This window comes from Anopheles coluzzii, chromosome 2, assembly GCF_943734685.1.
Source record: "Anopheles coluzzii chromosome 2, AcolN3, whole genome shotgun sequence".
NCBI lineage: Eukaryota > Metazoa > Arthropoda > Insecta > Diptera > Culicidae > Anopheles > Anopheles coluzzii.
This window is the reverse complement of record NC_064670.1, coordinates 4,375,566-4,397,373: the sequence shown is the minus strand read 5'-3', so window position 1 is coordinate 4,397,373 and position 21,808 is coordinate 4,375,566.

The following is a 21,808-nucleotide window of genomic DNA, read 5'->3' as shown; positions in this document are numbered from 1 at the left end:
CCCTCCCCCCGAACGCGATGGTTGTTGATGCTTTGCGTGCAAGGAAGCTTGTAAGTGACCTCCTTACAGACAGACCAACCCGGTATGTGTGTGTGTCGGCAAGGATGGATGAGATGTGGGCGTGCGCTTCGGTGAAGTGTTTGTGTGCTTCGTTGTTCATGTTTGCCTCGTTGATTTACCAGCCCGAGCGCTATAAATCTCGTCTAATGAACGATAACGCCCTCTCTATCGATAAGAAATCAACCGGTGGAAGTAAGTAAATTTACATTACGGATACACACACACACACACAGAGGGCCAACATTCGTGTGCCTGGCGCGATCGTGCGAGTGCTCTAGTGGACCTGGATTGCGACCATCCCCCACTACTCCGCAAGGAGGTTCCTTATTGCTAATTAAAGCTACACTTGTACGCCGGCTTTCGGCTGCGGTGACCGGAAGTCAAATGTGAAGGAAGGGCCGCGGAACACGCGGACTAGGATGCAGTCGGTGGGAAAATTATGACTGGGAGCGATTTACGATCAACCTCCCGGTTTAGTGTGGGTGTGGAGCTTTGTGTGGTTCATTGGTGCAGGCAGGAAAAGTTATGCCCGATATGCTGGCCGTGGCCTGGCTGTGCGCCCAGATCGGAATAATGAAAGTTAATGAATCGGAATAGGAAGTCTGTCTTCGGGAAGCGGAAGCACCCTCACACACACACACACACACACACAAGAAGAGTGACGAAAGCGATGGCAACATCGAGCATAAAAGCTGGTTGGCAATTAAACGATTGGCTTTATTGGAGTGTCGGATTGGGATTTCCAGAAATAGTGACTCAAAAAGCTAATTGCTGCAGTACAGGGAAGCAGTTTTCTACGGAAGAGCTGTCCGTTGAAGAATGTCTGTGAAGAATGGCTTGTGATTGACACTGTCACACAATTCTGGGGCATGTGGTTATCAAACAGAATTGACAATGTAAGCTGGCTGGAGGTGGCCTCTAGGTGAAGGGAATTACTATTTTTGGGGACCTCCCAGTGTATCGCTCACTATTGTCACTCATTCTATTTCGAAGAATCCGTCACTTTCCAAGCGAAACCGATGTATTGGTAGATGTTGAGGTCAAATTGATTTGTGAAATAGTGAGGTACATTGAATGTTGAATTTTACATCAGTAGCAGCCGCCACGGTACGCTTAAGCCAAAGCGAACACACAAAGAAGGAGCTTATTTGCTAGCGAAATAACCTAAGTGAAGAGCTTTGGTGACAGTTATGCAAACATTCTGCAGCACCACCGCATACAGTGAGCTTTGGCATGCTGTCCTGTCGCATGTAACCAGGTCTCTGTAACCACGTCGCTGTGTCACGTCAATGTTGAATAATGCAGCGGAGGGTGGAATTATTACACACACACAGGCAGGACTGTCTCGGTCGGTCTTGCCACATCATCCACCCGCCTTCACCAACGATGCACCTTCGTTTTGCCACATCAAACGTCACTGTGCCAAAACCCCCAACGCAATGCCAACGGAGGCGCGGGCTGCACAGTGTCGTCGATCCCCGGCGCAAGGCAAATAATTTCACGTGTCGATCCTGCTGCTCTGCCCCCCTTTTGCCTCCGGGGCCTACTCCTTGGCTGGCAAAACCATTGGTTTCTCATTAGTTTACCAAGAATTACGAAGCACTCACAGTCTTAGGCAGGGTGCAGTGCTGTTGGTGGTGCCACTGCCGGTAAAAGGACGAAGGATGAGCTGTCGCAGGTTGTGGAAAGGGGGAGGATGAAAGTTAACCCTTTTCCAATGGGGGAGGGGAGGGAAGGAAAGGGAAGCCCGCTACATCCGGTTGTGGTTAGAAAGATGTCAAATCGAATTGACGGCAGCACCAAGCAACGTCATTCGCGGAAAAGGAGGCGCCCGTCTGCTTCGGAGCGCATCAACATCGTCTTACTCACGCACACACACACAGACAGACACTTTGCATGCATTTCCGCGGGAAACGAAAGCTTTTGGGCAAGGGCATGGGTTGGTGTGTATGTGTGGAAGCTGGAAGATCTGTCTGCTTGGTTTGCTCGCCTCGTGTGGTGAGCGACAGACACATGCTCGCTGTTTGCCAGGGTGCCCTTTATGCTGTTAATATTAATATTTTAGTGAGCAAAAACAAATAAATTAATTGCTGCAAATCCCGCACCAAACAGTGAGGTGTAAAGGCGTGTCGAAAAAACAGCCACACCGTTGTTGTCTCTATCTCCATCAAACTCCGCGTGGAGTGACATTAAAATCTCACTAGCTGCGGTAATCTCCCCCGGGGCATGCACGAGGCGAGGGGATCATAAATCAAACAAAATAAATGGTCACACCCACACACATGCACACCACACCGAGAGTGGCGGTGAGATTGAATCGAAGACAATTTTCTACCCCATCTAACGCAATTTCCGCGTACGCCTCCGAACGTTTCGAAAAGGATTCCCAAAACGACCTGACCTGACCGTGCTTGTCTCCTGTTCAGTGTCCAGTTTCAATTTTCATACCGAAAGCGCTCCATTACTTAATGATTTCCTCAAATTTATTTACGACCAATATTTCCTGCTTTTCCACTCCCCCTTTTCCCCCCGGCCCCGAAGATTCGTCCAGCGTTGCTCGGTGTGTCTCTCGGTGTTGAGCAAAACCTAATCTTCAGTTGTAGTTTTCATCTGTTTACATTATATTCCCATACGTCACCGGATTACGGGTCACTCTGCCCTTCGTTCCCCCTTTCCCCTTCGTCATCCATCCTTAGTGCATGTGCAATCTAGGGGGTCTCGTACGGGTACGTACGAATGGAACGATGATGCTGGCATAGCACACGACATGCACAGCCCAACCGAGGACGAGGGAAATAAACCGGAAAACTGATACGCTTGCTTGGGCTTCGTTTTTGATGCGCAATCGTAGGGTAGGACGATGTATCAGTACTGCAGCAGCACAGTGGCACTGGGGTTTGAGGTTTGGGGGATGGGTTTGTACACCTTTATTTCGATTGGTCGTGTCTCCCCGGACAGCGGCGTCCAGTGGCCAACTGCTGGTTGCTGTGGAGCTGTGTGGTTGACGAAGCTCTGAATGCGACAGGACCACCAAACAGGCCGGCACCAGGCGGAGGTAGAAAGGAAAATGGCACACGATAATGTACGCTCGTGTTGGTACCATCGAACCGGAACCGTAAGTGTCGGTCGGTGGTAAGATTATCGAAGCAAGAACGTCTCGGAACACCCGTTTGGACGATGGTCGTCTAGATCGCTGGATCCAATGGAAAGGATGTGAGCGTGTGTGTGTGTGTGTCTGTGTGTGTTTGAGCATTCTTCCACCACCTCCTGCTTCTCCCAGCGGAGTTTGAAAGGTAAGTAAACCACTCAGTGGCGAAGGATTATGGTCAGACAGCCACTGCTGTTGGTTGTTGGTGGCGGGACGAGTGACGCGACACAGCACAACAGGACGCTCACGTGCCAATAAATGTACGCAAACGGTGCCAATGATGAGCCTGCAATGACGCTGGTAGTGGACGGACGATGGCTGACATTAATGACGACGACGATGATGGCAAGCACAGGACCGTCGAGCACGGCGAGGCAGGCAGGCAGGCGAGATTCTGGGGACAAGCTCTTGAGTAAACATTGTTGTTACATTTACGAGCGCATCTGTCAACAGCGCGCCCGTCCAGCCCGCGCGGTGTCCCAGCTGTGTGTCCCAGGCCGAGCACGGGGCAGAACACGCGACGTGTTTGTATTTCCTGTGGTTGGGTTGATTTTTCGCTTCGGGTTTTGATGATTCATTCAAGAAGCAGTAGAAGAAGGGCAGCGCTTTATCCGTGTCCTGGGCGAGCAAATAATCCATCGGTCTGCTCTTGGGTGGACTTAATCCGATTGAAAATCGATAAGTAAACTTTATCGCGGTAAGTTTAATGGGAGGGGGGGGAGTGCTTCGTTTTGATGCTTCTGTCGCGGGTATAAACCAGTAGTGCACCTGCAAACAAGGGAGTGGTCTAGAGACGGCTTTTTAGTGTATAAAAGGACTTTGGAACTGTACTGTAGTTGAATCCTGTTTGAAGAGTTATAGCTTCAAACTTAAAGTCAATCAATCGCTTCGTCGGAAATCAATATGAAGAGAGCTTTAATATTAAGAGAGCTTGTACAGCAACAACACTGTATCATACCACAAAGAATGTTCCTATCTTACACGCACAATCTTCATTCCATTGGTTGGCGTAAGATCAGCACTGTACGATAGGATTGTTCCACAGCAAACAGCATGCGTGTGTTGTGGTGCTGCAGCATGGAAACACCCACGGCCCGGATTCGGATCCAATTTGCCACCAAAGCGTGCTGCATCCGTTTGATCTGTAAATCTATTTTATAAATTAAACTGCAAGTAATAGCATTCGAGGTGTAAAGTGCAGCGTTCCCTGGGTGTGTGTACGAATGATGGGCCGATGCACAGTAATCAATCACTGTCCAGATGTGTTGTCCGTCCGTCAGGTTCGTCCCCCCGAGGTCGTTCCATGGCAAAACGCCCTCCAGAGATGTATTTAATGAAAAACGGGGGAGCATTTCAGCATTGGTGAGATGTGACCCCACCGACAGCACTTGGGTCAGACAGATGGGGTTGTGGGTGTCGTTGGCACGTGTATGCCCACTTTCCCGTAGGCGACAGTATGCGATTGTGATCGAACAATCGGTCGAGTGGGCTGCGTAAGTGCACTTGGGCAGGATGAAAGGATGCAGCTTGGCAGATAATGAAACAAAAGCAAAACTCACAGGAGGAGTATCGAAGGAAAGTGGTGTGTGCATTGATTGGAGTCTAATAAAATGTGGTATATTTGGAGATCTATTACCAGAGTAGGTGCAATATGTAATTAAAATTCTTACTCTTGCCTTGATTACAACGACTAAGCAAGGGATGTGTGAGCCCAGTTTTAGTTCAAGATTGATAGATGCATTGCTGGTGATGCGTACCTTTATGTTCCATAACAATTCTCCTTCTAGGCGCTTTTTTGTACAGCGCCATCTATGTAGCATTGCGTTCTGCTTTAAAGACATTTTTTCTATCACAAAACCTTTTGGAAACGGAGATGGAAATGCAATTATTGTACTGTTTTAAAGCCCCTCAGCATCAGTTTGTGTAGCGATTACGGTCGACAGGGTTGCGTTTGATGCGTTTCTCCTAAAACTCCAAAACCATCAATTTCCGCCGATCGCCCGGGCGAACACTGGAGAAAGATCATCTCGCGTTTCCGACGCTTTGGTTTTCCGCCAGTTGGTTGCGCGCGTACTCCTGCGCGTGCACTGCCTGTCGGGTTCGGCCGCAATTTATGGCACTTCTTTCCGATGATTGTTTCAGTCGTTGTCGGGATCTTTGCCGGCAGGATTTATTGCCGGCCTCTTCCCCTCTTCTCACGCTCTCTCTCTCGTGCGCGCGCGCTCAGACCCTCAACAGGCAGCGGCTCATCCTGGACCTGGTGAGATATGGACCGGCTCCGCACAACAGACAAAAAGACAAAAATCAACGGAAAACACATCCCAATAAATTTGCTCACTATCACATAAATAATCGATACTTTTTTTTGTGTTTTGTTGTCGAACGGCGGGGAAGGTTGTTGTTGCTGTTGCGGCTCCATCGCTTCTCAACCGCTTTTCGGTTGTTTGTCGGTGCGGGCGTTTTCGAGTAGCTATTCGCTCATCCTACACTCGTAAGTCGACTAGTGAAGTGAAGCTTAGTGGAACCGCTTACAAATTTATTTATTGCCCTTCTCACACACACACACCGGCTGCTGATGAAGCCTTCCCGGGGGCTACCGCGTTTACGGGGTAAAACTTTTCTAAAACTCATTTATCATGCTGGATGGGAAAGGATGTATCGAGCGCGGGAGAAAAAAAACATCGATCCATGCCGGGGCGTCACCACCGTTTGCAGCTGTGTGTTGTGGTCGGTCGGTCGCCGATTCATTGTGTCTATAATTTGATTAACCCCAAAACAAATCGACCATTTGTGCGGGAACAAGCGTTTGCCCGGTGCGTAAGCAACGGTTTACGTCTAATGGCAGACAGTTGGGAATGAGTTTGAGCGGTGTTTTCTTCCATCCGCCGTTAGTACCGTTTGATGCTCACTAACGAGGTGTTGGATGTGATTGTTTTTAATGGTATCGTTTTTTTGGGAAACCAAAAAAGAGCATGCAATAATAAGAGATTATGTGATGCAATTGTAATGAGATGAGGAGTTGTTTCGGTTCCTTTTGTTTGAGAGCCGTTTTGTTGGCTTTAAAGTAAAATTAGTTCCTGGAAAGTACATACTTATTTCCTTCTTATTTCGTACCCTGCGTCTGCACGACACAACCACAAACGATAACTCCTTTGAAAGCAAAAGAAAAAAAGCCCTTTTCAACGTAACCTGCCAATGCCAACGCCAGATTTGAGTTTCGCCAATGCCTTAGCGGAAGTTTCGCTACCGACTTTTAAGTTAATACCAGTCCTCTTGCTTGGCTCTGGGAGGACTGCTATGCCAACCGGGAATAGTTCTTTTCGCACTAGGAGCAATCGTGAGCCCCAGGGCCAACTACCGGGGCGGGCTTCAGCACCTTCGTGGCATTTAGTTTCCGCAGAAGCACACTCACACACACACACACATCTTCCCACATACGATAGAGACAACCGCTGGCAGAAGAAAGAACGCTGGCAACGGAAGCTGCTGTAAGATGGGCGATGAAATTGAGCTACGCCTGCGGCAAAGTTATAATGAATTTACAGAAAGTTTAATGAGCTGCATGAAAGGTATACCAACTACCTACATACACGAGCCGTGCAAGACCGCGAGCGCGCACACACACACACGCGCGACTCGGAAAAGCCGCACGGAAACCAGTGGTAAGCAGCTTTTCTCTGTTGTTTCATGTGTAATTGTGGGTGTTTCTGTGTTCTGTGTGGGGTTGTTTGTTGGTTGTTTTTTTCGCACACCAGCGAAGGTGTATAATTGAAGGTCCATTGAAAGTGAAAAAGGTGAATATTGTTGAGAGAAAAATGGCAAAATTATTCAGAAGATCTAATAGAAATTCAATGTTTACCGGAGAAACTAATCAAGATTGATGCAAAATATACTGAAATTTTGTAAATATGTTAAAAACTGAGTAGAATCTCTTCACATTTTTAGCTCCCAATCACACTGAAGCGTGTGAGATTTGCAAACGCAAAGGGAAAAGCTGAAATCAGATAAGCAAACTCCGTGGAGTCCTTTCACATTTGGTCGCTCGTTGGTCTATCGCAAATGGTGCTCAACTGCAAAGTCTACTGCACCACGTTAATAGGGTGGATAAACCAGTGGTACAAAAAACCTCAATGCTAAATGCTAAAATGTAAATCTGATTGTGGTGCTGGTACTCGTGAAACAGCTCCAGCAATGCAACTGCCACACAAAAAAACCCACACGAAAGGAAGTCAGTAGTGTCGTCCCCACACAAACACATACACAGCATGTGCCGTCCGTCTGTCAGAAACAATCCAGCGACAACACATCAGAGAGCGAGAGCCCCATCGTCGCGCACAAGTATACCGCATAATGGCATCAAGCAGATTGAAGAGTCCACGGTGTGTACGGTGAGTCCAAAAGTCACCCAAGTCAGCAAACCCGCGTCGACCCCTTCCTGGCGCGGGAATTAAAAGCGAAAAGATTTAATGCACTCTGCACACACACACACACTCCAGCAACTCCCGGTAAGCCCGAGGTTCCCGAGTTCCGGACAGCGAAATGGTTCGGGGAACGAAGAATTGAAGGCAAAAAAAAAACCAGGGCGGAATTTTACCGGAATGCAAGATCCGAATGGGTGCGCCAGCGACGGCCGGGAAGATCCGGGCATCGGGGTAAATGCAAACAAACGAAACACACAAGAACAAAAAAAGACGGGGGAACCAAAATCCTACAAACTTGTGTAAGATCAGTAAAGCGAAGGCCTCATTCCCTCTCCCGTGGGACACCGACGATAACCAAGGGCAGAAGAGAAGGGCAGCAGCAAAGCAGCAAGATTCATGGCTGCATAGTTCTGCTCTGCATAAATCCAGTTAGAAGCTTTTGTACTTACTCCGTCACATGCATTTTCCGTCTGCATGTGTAATTCCCCGTGTGCAGTGCTGGTGGATGGTTTTTTTCTTCGTCTTTTTTTGTGTGTGGTGCGTTGATGTGCCTTTTTTGTGGTGCCGAGGAGCGGTAACTCACCATTCTTTACCATTCTCTGGCCTGTTCCTTCATTGGGACCGTAATGGCACCGTTTCGCGACACTGCCCAAATGATGACCTTTGGTTTCTTTTCTAGAACGCACACACACACACACACACATACACACACACACACACACACACACACACACACACACACACACACACACACACACACACACACACACACACACACACACACACACACACACACACACACACACACACACACACACACACACACACACACACACACACACACATACACACACACACACACACACACACACACGGAAAAAGCACCCAGGACACAAGCACTACTGCTAGTGACCAGCTTGTGGGTCCTTCTGTCCACTCTCCCTCCACAAGCCCCAAGATGCGCAAATGGTTTCGCATGTGATGGAAATAAATTTTAAAGTCAAATAAGGATGCGACGGATGCGTCCAAATGCAGTGTGCAGTGTGTGTGTGATGGAAAGTACTACCTGAACTGTGCTATGATAGAAAGGAGTAGTTCAGCAACTCTCCAAAGGATTGAGTGAATGGCTGTTGGAGTGAAAGTCAACGTTTTGCGATGCGTTCTTCAAGTGGGAAGGAAAATAAAATTTATTCTGACTGACACACCACGATTCAATTGATGTTGGTGCACAAACGCTCTGTGAAGAGTATCTATTTCATGCTGGGTTAATGGGTCTTCGATGTACCGTATTGCATATTTTCCAGGTAATGTTGTTGATAGCCTGATCTTTGAGATGAGCAAATCCTCTAGGACCATGGCATAATGATAAGTTTGGCGCACTTCGAACACTTCATTGTAGAATTTCTTCTTCAAACAGGAAATACGATACTCACAGTACAACTTGCCAAATGATTCTCCGATAAAATACAAAACATAAAACTTTCCAGAGCATCAGATCCATCCATGCAGAACAGGTAACCTGACCTCACACCTGAGAGAGAGATGTGAAGAGCTTTCTGATGACTGAAGTCATCACCCTAAGGATATACACACATATAGGTACGCAACTCTCACCGAAGGTGGTCCCAGCAGTTGCCATTACCCAGCGGACATCACAAGCCGAATGTTATTTTAAATTACCTCTCGGAAACTCGAAAAGCTCCTCCCAAATGTGAATGTTTGTATTGTTTTTTGCTTCAACTTCAACGTATTTTTGTTGATAAATTGCAAACTTTTCCCACTTACCGTGGAGGTGAAATTGATTCCAGGGGCGCGTTGTTGACGTTTGCGTTGAACAATTAAGCAACCCACGCAACAGGGGTACCGGATGGCAGTGCTTCTAGGGGGTGCTTCTGTCTCTTCCCTTCCCGCTCGTGTCATGCAGGGACCGCGAAGAGAAGCAATCAGCACAGGAAGTGCTGACAGCAGCAGCAGCAGCAGCGTAGTACGTACACCGCCTTCACGGAACGCAGCGCAGGTAATTAAAACGCAGAAAATTAAAAACAAATAATCACTTCTTTTCCAATTTATTTATTTATCTTTTGCGTTTGCGGATGGGCGGACCGGCAATCCATCAGGCGGGGTTAGGGGTTCGTTTTGGGCTGTTACGCAGGCACGAGACCTCCGTGCTACCGACCGTGGTGAGCTGGAGGTCTCGCGGAGTAAGATTTATGGCCACCCGACACAGGTGATCGACGAAACTCGACGCATCAAGTCATGTGCCCGGAGGCGAAGTAGCGAAAATAAATTAGCGTCTTGGTGTTGGTCGTGGTAGCAGGGCAGCAGGGTGTACATGTGTGTACCTTTGCCAACTTGCCAACTTGAGTGGTTGGTGGTGTGTCACTGGCAAAATACGGTTTGACGAGTTGAGCTGTACGAAATCGATGCTAAAAGTGTGTGTTTTTGAGGTGTTTCATTTGCTGCCGCACTCGAAAGTGCTTCTGGGCAGGGGTGTAATGTAAACTGTCTCGTAGTGTTGAGCAAGTGTAATAAAATGCATCACCATTCCCACCCATCCGCAGGCGTGTGGTCAATCGAATGAAGAAAAAAGATCTATAAAGCTACCATTAAAAGAGCCCATCGGTTCTGTGCCCCTGCTGCAAAGTGCACTATTGACTACTTTACACCTGATGCCTCCGTGCTGGGTAAATAGGAAAACGATCGCTTCTTCTGCTGCAGCTCGAAAAGAGATTCCCCTCAGAGGCAGAGAAAGGATTGCAGTATCTAAATTTACAAGCAAACTCATCCCCCTTCGGATTCATTTGCGTAAAATATATCAATTTGCACCGATCTACCGACAAACAAAGCCTCGAAAGCCCAGGCACAAACACACAGAGCGTATGGGGTTTGGACATTCTTTGGATGGAAGAACCACCATTTGCCGTATCGTACAAGTGCAAGCGTTGCGTGATCCACCATCCCACCCCTGCCGAGTGTAAGGATGTGTTGTAAACAAATGCAAATGCAGTCCAAAGTCAGTGTCACTGGCCGCTGGAATGGTTTTGCTACTGCTGCTGCTGCTGCTGGAGCTCCTACGACGACCGGACCAGACCATTCCGAATCGAACGTGTTTGGGTACGGGCTCGATATGGGCCAAGAGTCTTTGGCCCAAACCATTGCATTCATTTAGTGCAGAATGCTGTAGCATTTCATTAGGCACTGGCACTGGCCGGGTCGGGTGCCGGGTTTTGCCCCGTTGTGGTCTTGTTCTTCTGCCCCATGAAACGCACACGTCCATCGGGGTTTTCACAAACCCGTACACCCATTGTACGTGTTGGACGGTAGCACGACGATCCTGTTCTTTGCTGCTGAACTGGACAGGCGCAGGATGTTCAGGAAGGGGAACGAAATTTGCTAAAACAATTATCGTGATTTCTTCGTCCATTCGGTAGCCCGGCCGGGTCTGTCTGGCAGTTGGACGAAAATCAAACAAAGCATTTACAGTGCAGGCAGGGACAGGGTGAAAGGTAGAAGAGGGAGGAAGCGTCATGCTAAAGTCCGAGCAATCGGCCGTATGACCGATTGAAACTGACATTAATTCTGTTAAGAAGGCAAAGATGTAACTGTGATACTGATAAACCCTTCCGGATCTTTCGGTTGTGATGAGAGTACCAAGTACCTCTCTGTGTGTGCTTTTGCATGAAGAGACGGGTTTCGGCATAAGCTTTGGAGCAATTATTTTTCTTGAACTATCAGTTCCCGTACCTCCAATTTCATGAGATCTTTGTGTCTGTGAGCTGCAATTTAATTGAGGATGCTTTGAGGATTGGAGCATTCGGCATGTGTGGAGCAGTGTTTTCGTAGTCCGAACTGCCGTAAACCTAAACTTATTGTTTGAAGTATTCGAGATACCACTGGATAGCTCCATTTCATCGCTGGGAATGCCTTTTTATTCCCTCGAAAATCACATAAACAAACAATTATCGTTCCCATGCATTCAAATCGTCACGCACACGACAGCATTGGGCATTAGCAGGGGCGCCTTTCTGGCCATAATCGTAACACGATCAAATAATGGACAAGTCAATAGTTGACCCTTCTTCGTCGAAGGATGTCGAGGATGTTGTCTGGTGCCCGCACGGGAACGCCCCAAGATGCGGTGCCGCTGTGTCACGTCCACGGTGCGTGGGACAGCAAATTCGCGCCCCGGCATAAATCACATATCCTTATCGCAAGATGACACCGAATGGGTTCCACGTGACCTGCCTCTCAAATGCTGCCTTTCTGTGGTGTGGCCATTATAGAAAAAAAAAACAGGAACATTCCCCCCCCTCCCCAACTACACCGCTGACGACTGTTCACGACTGTTTGATCGTCTCGGGCACGCTACCCTTCAGCGGTTTCAGCGCCACCGTGTGGTGACCGATTGTGACAGTAAATCTCGTTCGCTCGCACTGGTAAAAGAGACATCGAGGAAAAATATGATGAAAATAAATCAGCTCGTTTGCGGGGTCTTTCCTCGCTCAAACTACCCCCTTTTTGTTTTTTTTTGTCCCCGTCGTCCCCTGTTCCACCCGTTGTTATTGAACACCCACGGGTAAAAGGGGAAAAGAGAGCAAAAACACAGATAAACAGAGGCACGGGTTGGGTTGCAGGGATTCGTTTCCGGTATCGTGACAAATCAACTGCTGGCAAAATGGCGATGGTTGTGGCGTTGGTGTGGTGCGAGATGCGCCACAGCAAATGGGTGACATAAAAATGCCGATCCTTTCAGTCCAACCAGGCAAACGCCCCCAAACGGTGGCCTCGGGTGGGACATCCTGTTCCGAGAGCAAGCTGCTACAGCAGCGACTGACAACAACGAACAAAAAAAAAACGCTCTCCCCGAAAGCACAGAAAAATCAACCATAAAATAAAAGGGGAGCAATAAATGGAGACCACGACAGCTGGCGGTAATGAGGTTCCGCGATGACCTTTCGAGCATCCGGTCCCGGTCAAGGGTGCAAAATCAATACGACCAAGTGGGCGGGCGAGCGGTTGGTTGGGTCGTTGAAACTTCGAGAGGTCGAGAAGAGCAGCACCCGTTGGACGTTGGGTCGTTAGTCAAACTTGCGGCGAACGCAGCGCGCCCCAATTTCACTGCAAGGATAATAAATTCCAAATGACGCTATAATGATGTGCCTGACCGGTTGCATCAGCTGTGCCCGGAACTCGGTCTCCCCTCCTGCCTTCCTCTCATGTATCCACCCGCCCGATTTATGCCAGAGCGGTTCGGGGTGCCACTAACCGGTGTGGAATTCATCGATAATTTGTCGATTGCGTAGCGTGGTGTGATTAGAAAGTTTCGTTTGCGCTCCGGATCTTAGTGTCTTAGAGTCCTAAAACTGGGTGGAGAAAACTTTTCAGCAAAACTATTCCGACTCGAGAGGGGAAGGTCATTTGTATGGATTTGGCAAGCTGGCAAGACGTTCTGACGGCGCCTGTGGTGGCAAGACGAAGTGGTGAGCGCCGGCAGACTTAAACCCCTGGCAAAGGCGCTGGGACTGTGGGAAATGGTTCCAGCTGGCATTTGCTTGGCACGGCACACTGCCGGAAGTTATAATAGGTTTCGGTTCGGGCAAAGTTCCGGCCATTCGGCCCTGCACCGGACTGCAGCAACAGCAACAGGGGATGCGCATGCACCCGACACAAAACCAATGCACAAGTGTGTGGTGCAACCGCATCATAAATCTCATAATGACACTGTGTGCTACAACACCAGTGTTAATGGTTTGCTTTAAGCACACACACACACACACTGAGGCTTGGTTGGAAACGCATTCACCTTTTGTTGTCGGTGCAGCGACAGCTATCTGGCTGCCGGGCTCTGTCGGGACAATGGGCCCGGCAATGTCCAAAACCGGTGTGGCCGATGGGCAAAAAAGCTCCATTGTCTATTGTACATTTCCGGCAAATTAAGCTCCCGGATGCACAATGAACCCCGGATGCACATTTTTGGGATGCAGGGCAAGAACCGGGCGGAGAGTTTGTGGGTGAGCTGAGCTTTTGGCTGTAATTCCATCGTGCCCGTGCCCGACCGTGGTGAGGTGATTGTGTGTGTCTTCATTTTAATGTTTTAATGAGTACTTTTGTTCTCCCTTTTTTTTTGACTCGAAACTTTCGGCTGCGGTGCGTAGGAAGTGTGTATGGGTGGTATTGTTTCGACTGTGTGGGAAGTAAAGCAAACGCAATGATAGGGTAGATCAGTGAGGAAGAGAGAAATGAGATTTTTGCTGCATTTTCGGAAGAGATTCTATGGTATAAATGAAACGAATTCCAAGTAAAAATGCAAGGTTATGCGTTAGGATCATTGTTTGAAGTTAATTAAACAAAGTATGATTATGCCACGGAATGGGCCTTTTTGTATGGATCGTGTGGAATAGTAGTGAATTTTTATGAACAACGTAACATTAATTTTAAAAAAATGATAAGCAAAATTCCGTCGATGGTCTAGTTGGTCTAGGAACTGGAAGTACGTCTCATTGTCACCGAAAGCTACCTTACAGCGGATGTAATTAACTGCCAGTTTGATTGTTGCATCTCTCTTTCAAATTCTTCGTGTGTTCTTTCATTCTAATTACAAAAACTGAGCTCTGATTCGTTTTCCATGAACAACCATTGAGCATAAATGCGGGAAAAAGGTAACAAAACCATTATCGCTTCAAAAATCCCACAGTCTTAAACACTGTAACGGGAGTCACCACCAGCTTCACCTCAGTTTTATTTTACAAACTAATCCACACAAATTAATTAACTCGTCTCCGGTAGAATGCGCTTCCGGGCGGAATGGTGGACGCTTCTCAACCATTGCCGGGATTAAAACTTCAACACTATCATAATACGTACCTCGCTATCGATCCCTTGCTGGCGATGGCAGCAGGAGCGGTGGTGTGCACAAAACTGCAACTCCAAACGAAACAAAAAACCAAAACGAAACATCCAAAGCTTTATAAGGACTTTGCTCCCTGCCCACATTTCGCACGAAAATCGGACCAAATCGGATTATCGGAGCACGGGCCCGGGCCAATGCGCTTCGATGTCGCAGCAATGCAAGCTCACCTCGTTCCTCTTGAATGCCTCACCCCCCCACCGTGGATCGAACCAAACGAAACCTAATTGTGTCAGCGACTGGGTTTATCTTCGTCGCCCGCCGCGCGCTATCGGTGCGCCGGCAGTATCGGTTTAATTACGGCAACTTGTCTTACGGCTCGTGAAGGATCCGTACCGGGCTCGTGGCTATTGTGCTTTCGGCTTAAAGAAACAAAACGCACCGAAAACATGAAAGGTACAAAAGAAGACAGAGAGCGAGAGAGAGAGAGAGAGAGAGAGAGAGAGAGAAGGAGAGAGAAAAATGCAAAACTTTACCAAAGCCACAAGCCGAAATGAGCGATACGGGACTAGGGCTTCTAGGGCGAAGGGAAAGTTTCGGGCTGTCTTAATTCTTAGTCACTTGCCGCACTCGTGCGGAAACAAAATGGCTACGCATGGAGCGGAGAAGGGGCAGGATATAGCAGGCAAAACCCGATCCCTTCTCATCTTCAGCCCTTTATATAGCGTCGCGCACACGATCCAATGTGGCGGAACTTATAATAAAGCCTCTCACAAATGATGATAGGAAAAGAGGTCCGCTTCCGCGCACCTGTCAAACCAAACCACCTTCTTCACCTGGGCCGAGGCGCTCGCCTGGCTCAGGCGCCGGCCCACACACACACACACACACACACCGAGAGAGAGAGTGGGAAGCATTTCTGCTGACGATAGTTTATTTATTGGAGAAATACCGGAACGGCAATACTTCGTGCTTTGGTACGATCGGAAAAAGGAAGCCAGCAGCAGCAGCAAAGACACGGGGAAAAAGTTGCTCCTTTCATCCGTATTCAATTAAGAGCGCCGCGTTTTCCGACCAACCAAGACGGAAAGGGGAAGGGGGAAGAGGAAGTGTAGGACCTGGTTGGTGTTTTTTTCGTCGATCTCTCGAACGCAACGAAAGCGCAATAGAGTGTCGTCGAGATTTGGTGAGCCGAGGCGGTTCGATGGATGGCGAAGCGATAGAAAAGGATATAATGCCAGCAGTTTTCCGAAAGATGCGCTCCCTATCGTCGGGCGCTCGGGTTGTGCAAGATGGACGTTGTATAGTTTAATTAAATTTATTATGTTCCTTAATTTCTTCATATTTCCCGTGCGGCTGGGCCGCCCAGCCTTGAGTCGGGAAGGCTGGTGGCTCCCGTCTGGAGGAAATCCGGTTGAAAGGAAAACGGGCGCCAAATCTGCCTTGTCTTGTCTGCCCGAGCGGATTTTCTCCCGTATACTGGCCGGATTTTATCTGGTGGCCCTGGTTTGACAGTTTCTCTGTCGTTCGCTTCGCTTCCCGTCCCTTTAGCGTTTGCTTTGCCGAAAGCGTACCCTTCTCCCGGCGCAGTGCAGCAATTTTCAAACTGTCGCCTTTTCGGGGATGCGATGGCCCGAGCTCTACGATGGCCAATTTCTTTCACACACACAGGGGAGCGTGCGGAAGCCCGTCCCTGTGTACGTGTTCTTCCGACTGGAGCGCTACAAAATAGACAGAAACTCCACTTTCTTTCGTGGCGCGTGTTTTTTTTGCTGTCTCTTTGAACGAATTCCACCTGTTTTCGCTTTTTTGTGTGTGTCTCTGTGGGTGTTGTGCTTGTTGTTGCTTCATTTCTTTCAATTTTCTCTCTTTCTCTCTATGACGAACTGGAAATGAACCGATCGGTTCGGGGAGGGCAAAAAAAAAGGAAATCCGACAGAAGCTGGAACAGCGCAGTGCCGTCGAACCAATTTTGTGCCGTTGATTAGTGAAGCAGTCCTTTAGGTGTAGTTCCCTTTCCAGCAGGATGTGGAATATGGTTTGGCTGTCTAGTGCTGTGGCGCTTTTAATTAAACAAGCAAATCAGTTGAAGCATTCCACAAGCTCCAGAAGCGTCACCTGCTGTCTTTCTGAGCGTTGGGAGTTTTGTTTATTTTCCCCTGTCTTTCGGTGCATTCTAGGGAAGGCTGTTGTGTGTTTCTTTGAAGGCAAACAGGAGAGATTGAATGTTATGAAAATTGAAATAAAAGAGAAAAGGAGCACAATAAGAGTTCACCAAAGCATTGATGTTAAAATTAAGCTCAGGAGTGGTGGATATATAAAGGTAAATAAAATAGTATCCTACAGGTTGCATAAAGCGATAAATATGTGCTCTCTTGTGTGATCTTCTAAGCGTATCATTCTTCCAAGCGCTCCTCTAAATGTCCTTTTTCTAGCTCCTGCTCCAATGTAGAACTCTAATGAGCAAAACACTGTGTCTGCGTCACTCAATAAATAACAAACTTGTATCATTAAATGTAAAACACAAGAGTGGGTAGAAAGCCCTTCAGCCTCATTTTATCGTGTGCACTAAATATTGATAGTAAATCACCCGATCTAGCGCCACCCATTCAGCGATCTTCTCGCTTGCGCGCTTTCGCCAAGCCTAAAATGGCATGAATGGCCTGCGGACAATGAATTAAACCCCCCGTCAACGATCATGAAGCGCGCTTAAACTGTCGGCCATTTGCATTTGCGCCAGGCGAGCGGGCGGCGGCGAAATGATTTTAAAATCAAATTAATTACGCTCACTCGGGGTCGGTGTTGGAGCGCGAACGACCGCGCCACTTCAGAGCTATGGGGCGGCACGGGTTATAATGAAGCACCCTTGGCAGTGTGCACTGTTCGGAGATGGAGAGCCACTTGAAGTCGGTTGAGAAGGAAGGGGAGTGTTAGAAATATGTGGGTAGTGAAAAAAAATGAAACTCTCATTTTGTATCTGATGGGAATGCGCTTGGATAGTGATTTTCCACGTTCAATTTGCGGTGCAATAGTGGTAAAGTTTTCCACATTAATGTGTGCAGTTTCCTTTTTTATATACATATCGGCGCTCTTCTTCGCTTATCGCCCTTTTTATGCCCCTTGAAACGGGTTGTTGGCATGTTAAGTGCTTGACACGGTGCTTGACGGAACAGTAGTGCTGCGAGTTCGATCGGGCGGGCAAAGCTGTCGCTGGCCTGGTGGCTGATGAGTCAAAACTCCAAAACGACACCGACACGGTGGAAGCGTGTTTATGATTATTGCGACTGTGAGGTTTGAGGTCGTTTTCGGAACGGGAGTCAATTTCGGCGTTGTCATTAACATCTTTATGATAATCATCAAACACGAGCTATTCGAGTTTAACATCTTTTGGACGGGTGGTGTGGTTTTTGTCACCTTTAAAGCTCCGTTCCCTTCTCTCTCTGCTGCCGTGCAGTAGGTAACTCGCGTTGCACTCGTTCCCAAAGATTAAGTCCAGGGAGGATCATAAATGAGGGCAGCGCACGGAGCAAAGCATGACGCTGATGAAGATAGTACCGGGTGGGACCGATTATCCCTTCGGTTGGTTTGATGGACGGTCGGTAAAAAACCCGTTTCATTTGTCAGATTTGGGCTGGCACGAGTTAGCGGACGTTAATCGGTTCGCGAACAAATTATCGCATGACCTGTACCCGGTCTTCTTTTTTATTCACGCTCCTTGAGCCCAGACTTTGACTCGGCGAGCCAAACAGTTCGTTAGGTGAGTGTGGCGCGCTTGGTAATCTTCAGCGGTCAATGTCTTCCGTGTCTTCTTCAATTTGTTCGCCACGATGCTCAGGCACACCGGTCTGCGAGTCTGAAGCTCATCTCATTAGCGGTGCCACGACTTAATCATCTTCACTCTTGTTTGAGCACTTCTGACGGCAAATCGAGACCCCTGGCACTGGCGGATCGCATCGGGACGGCACGGGAACGCGTCAAATTTGTAGACAAGAAATTAAAAGCTAAATTGGTAGCATCACCTCCAGGACCGTGTGGACCGGGCCTGGCACCGGTCTTCGATGAATGAAAGCGAAAACGGAGAGCGAAATCGAAACAGAGCTCAGAAAGTGACTGCTCCCAGGGATCCTTCCAGCGGTTAGACGAATGCCAGGGAGAGAGAGCCAGACTGGCAGAACCTCAATCACAAACACCGGGCTCCGGGATGAGCTGTCCGTGCAAACTGTGCAAACAACGAGGGGGGAATCGGGTTCTAAGGGGAGCAAAACTCATCCTCATCGGTCTCGTTTGGCTAATCCGAAAGATGATTAACAAGTTGCCGACTTTTCGCGCGTCTGAGGGACGGCCGATGGCGGACTTGGTGAGGGTTATTCCTGCGCGCACACGAGGCAACCTAAACCCCTTTCTCGCAAAAGAAGGGTTTTTGCTGATAGGAAGGAATTTTAAGAGCATTTATAATTACAACACAAAGTTCTATTCGCTCGTGACCCGGCTGCCGGTGTGCTGTCAGTCGAGCGGGATGAGCAAACGGTGTTGCAAAAGGGTTTGGGTTGCCTTCGAGAGCCCTTACTTGTACGGACTCGATCGAAAAACCTCCGGACAGGTAGACATCATAAAACGAAACCACTTGGTCGGTCTGGGTTGGTGTGAATGTTTGGTTGCCTTCTCTCGTGTACAGGAAGGAGAAGGGAAAGAGAAAGAGCGCCCAAAAATGCCATAAACCCAAAACGGTGAATCGGATTTTATGTGCAGTGGAAAGCAAAAGGTTTAATAAAGCTCCAATTTTACGATGTTTTAAATTTCGTTAATTGACTCCCGGTTGGATACTGTCATCACGCTGCGGCGGTGGGAGTGAGGACGCGGTGCGTTGAAGAATGCTGCTCTGGTTCATTTCATCGCCAGACTACGCAGACGGCACTGCACATTATGCGCTTGGAACGGCGGCATGTCTTGCTTGCCCATGTGTCGTGTTTATTAACGGAGCATATACCGCCGGTGACCAGAGGGCGCTTCAGGCTTCCAGGCGCTTCATTTGAATGCAATTGGGTTGAAAGATTAAAGCGCTCTGCCCCACTCAGCAGGAGTGCGGACAATCTCCACCCCACCGATTGTTTTGATGGCGTCGCTGACAGTCGTAAATTATTGACTGGTTTTAATTGATGGGCTTTATCTTTATGATGTGCGCTCGGAGCGGTGCCACGTTGCGGGCTGATTGCGTGTGCGAACGCACGGAACAGCACAATTAAATTACTGTTCGGTGCGGGGGGCGGAGGTTTCGGAATGAAGCGTCAAATAAATTAGTGTACCATTTTATGGCACACTTCCCGCCAGGAGTGCGTTGCTTGGTGGCGCTGTTTTTTCGGGGTGACACGCTGCCAATGGTGTTGCTATAAAACTATCACTTTTATATGATTTTACCACACCAGCTTTACCTCAATTGTACTTGTGTACGGTGTAATTGACGGAGGGGAGGTTGTGTATGCAGATGCATTGATTTTATGCAGGCCCGGACAATGCACCTATTGATGTGATTGAATATTTCAGAGAGCATTAAATGAGCATAAATGTGTTCGAACTTCAGGATTATTAAGGCATGAATGTGTGGCAGCTTATTAGGGCTATGCGAAATGTGTCAGCATTGTTTTTCGTAATTCTGTGGGACATTAATACTTCTGAGTAGTAGAGAACAATGAGAGTGCATGTTAGAACAGATGCTTGGTTGTGGGGTCGTATTAAATTACACAGTTTTAAATTTTCAGATGAAAAATTACACAAATAATGTTCATTTAAATTAGTCGGTTCTCTAAATAACATGGAATGTGGAAACATTTTATTCAGACTGTAATCTAGTTGCTACAGCAGAATCATGAAAGTAACAGGTAGGCTGATAAGTCCCCGGTCTGACACATAGATGGCGCCGCTAGTATTAAATGCATATTTTTTTATATAGTACCAACCTTCAAATGATCCGTGTCAAAATTTGACGTCTGTATGTCAATTAGTTTGTGAGACAGAGCGTCTTTTGTCAAGCAACTTTTGTGTTGTGTTGTTCCACCAAGACAACGCACCGTGCCACAAGTCATTGAGAACGATGGCAAAAATTCATGAATTGGGCATCCTTTTGAGGTCTGAGAACAAGAAAAAGTCGCTGGGGGCCAGATCTGGAGAATACGGTGGGTGGGGAAGCAATTCGAAGCCCAATTCATGAATTTTTGCCATCGTTCTCAATAACTTGTGGCACGGTGCGTTGTCTTGGTGGAACAACACAACACAAAAGTTGCTTGACAAAAGACACTCTGTCTCACAAACTAATTGACATATGGACGTCAAATTTTGACACGAATCATTTGAAGGTTGGTACTATATAAAAACAAATGCATTTAATACTAGCTGCGCCATCTATGTGTTAGACCGGGGACTTATCAGCCAACCTGTTAGGCCATCTGTTAAGTTACAAACGTCACTTTGCGATCCTAGAGGTACAGACGTTCTTCCCACGTCCGTTCGGAAATAGGACTCTTAAGCCACTTGCTTGTTGGAGAATGCCAGATCAGTGCAAAATCATGACCTAATGATTCATTCAATCGATAGCCTACCCACTCCGTTCCCAAAAAAAAGGCCTGCAAAAATATGTAAAAGCACCTGCCGAACTGTGCCATCAGGTCGTTTTGCGTGTCGCGTCTCTAGGCCATCGCGTCGCGGAATGCTAATAACTCGTCACACCGAACAACCGGACCACCGCATCCCCCCTTCATAGCTGTTTGTTCTTAAACATTTATCTAGCGCTTTTCCGGTATTGTTTAAAATTCATGGAATAAATTTGCTGCACGCTGTTAAGGATTTGACGCCATCGCATCGACAACAACGGGAACAACGTGGTGCGTATAACTCGGGCCCGACCATTTTGTGGCGCTGTTTTCGGAAAGACACATTTTGTACGGTATTATGAAGTTCACACTTTCCCGTATCACGCGCGCGTTGATTGTTGCTGGATGGTTTCGCGAGACGGAAAGGGTTTTTTGGTAGAACAGTTGTCCTCCGGAGCCTCAGGACTCGCAGTGGAGGGCCAGTTTTATCTCTTCCCTGGGTTTTTTTGTTCTTTTTCGTTGGGTTGTTGCTGAGCTGCTGCTGTCCTACTGTGATGGTATTTTTCAAGGTAGTATTAATCCGTCACTCGCAGCAGCTCTGTACACGGTTGGGAGCTCCGGCGTCCGCTGGTGCGGTCTCGGAACGCACAAACTGTCCCCATCGGGCACTCGACATTCGAATTGATTGAACAATCAGATGATGAATCGAGCAGTTTCGCGTGTTTTCTGTCACTTCCCGCTGTCGCTG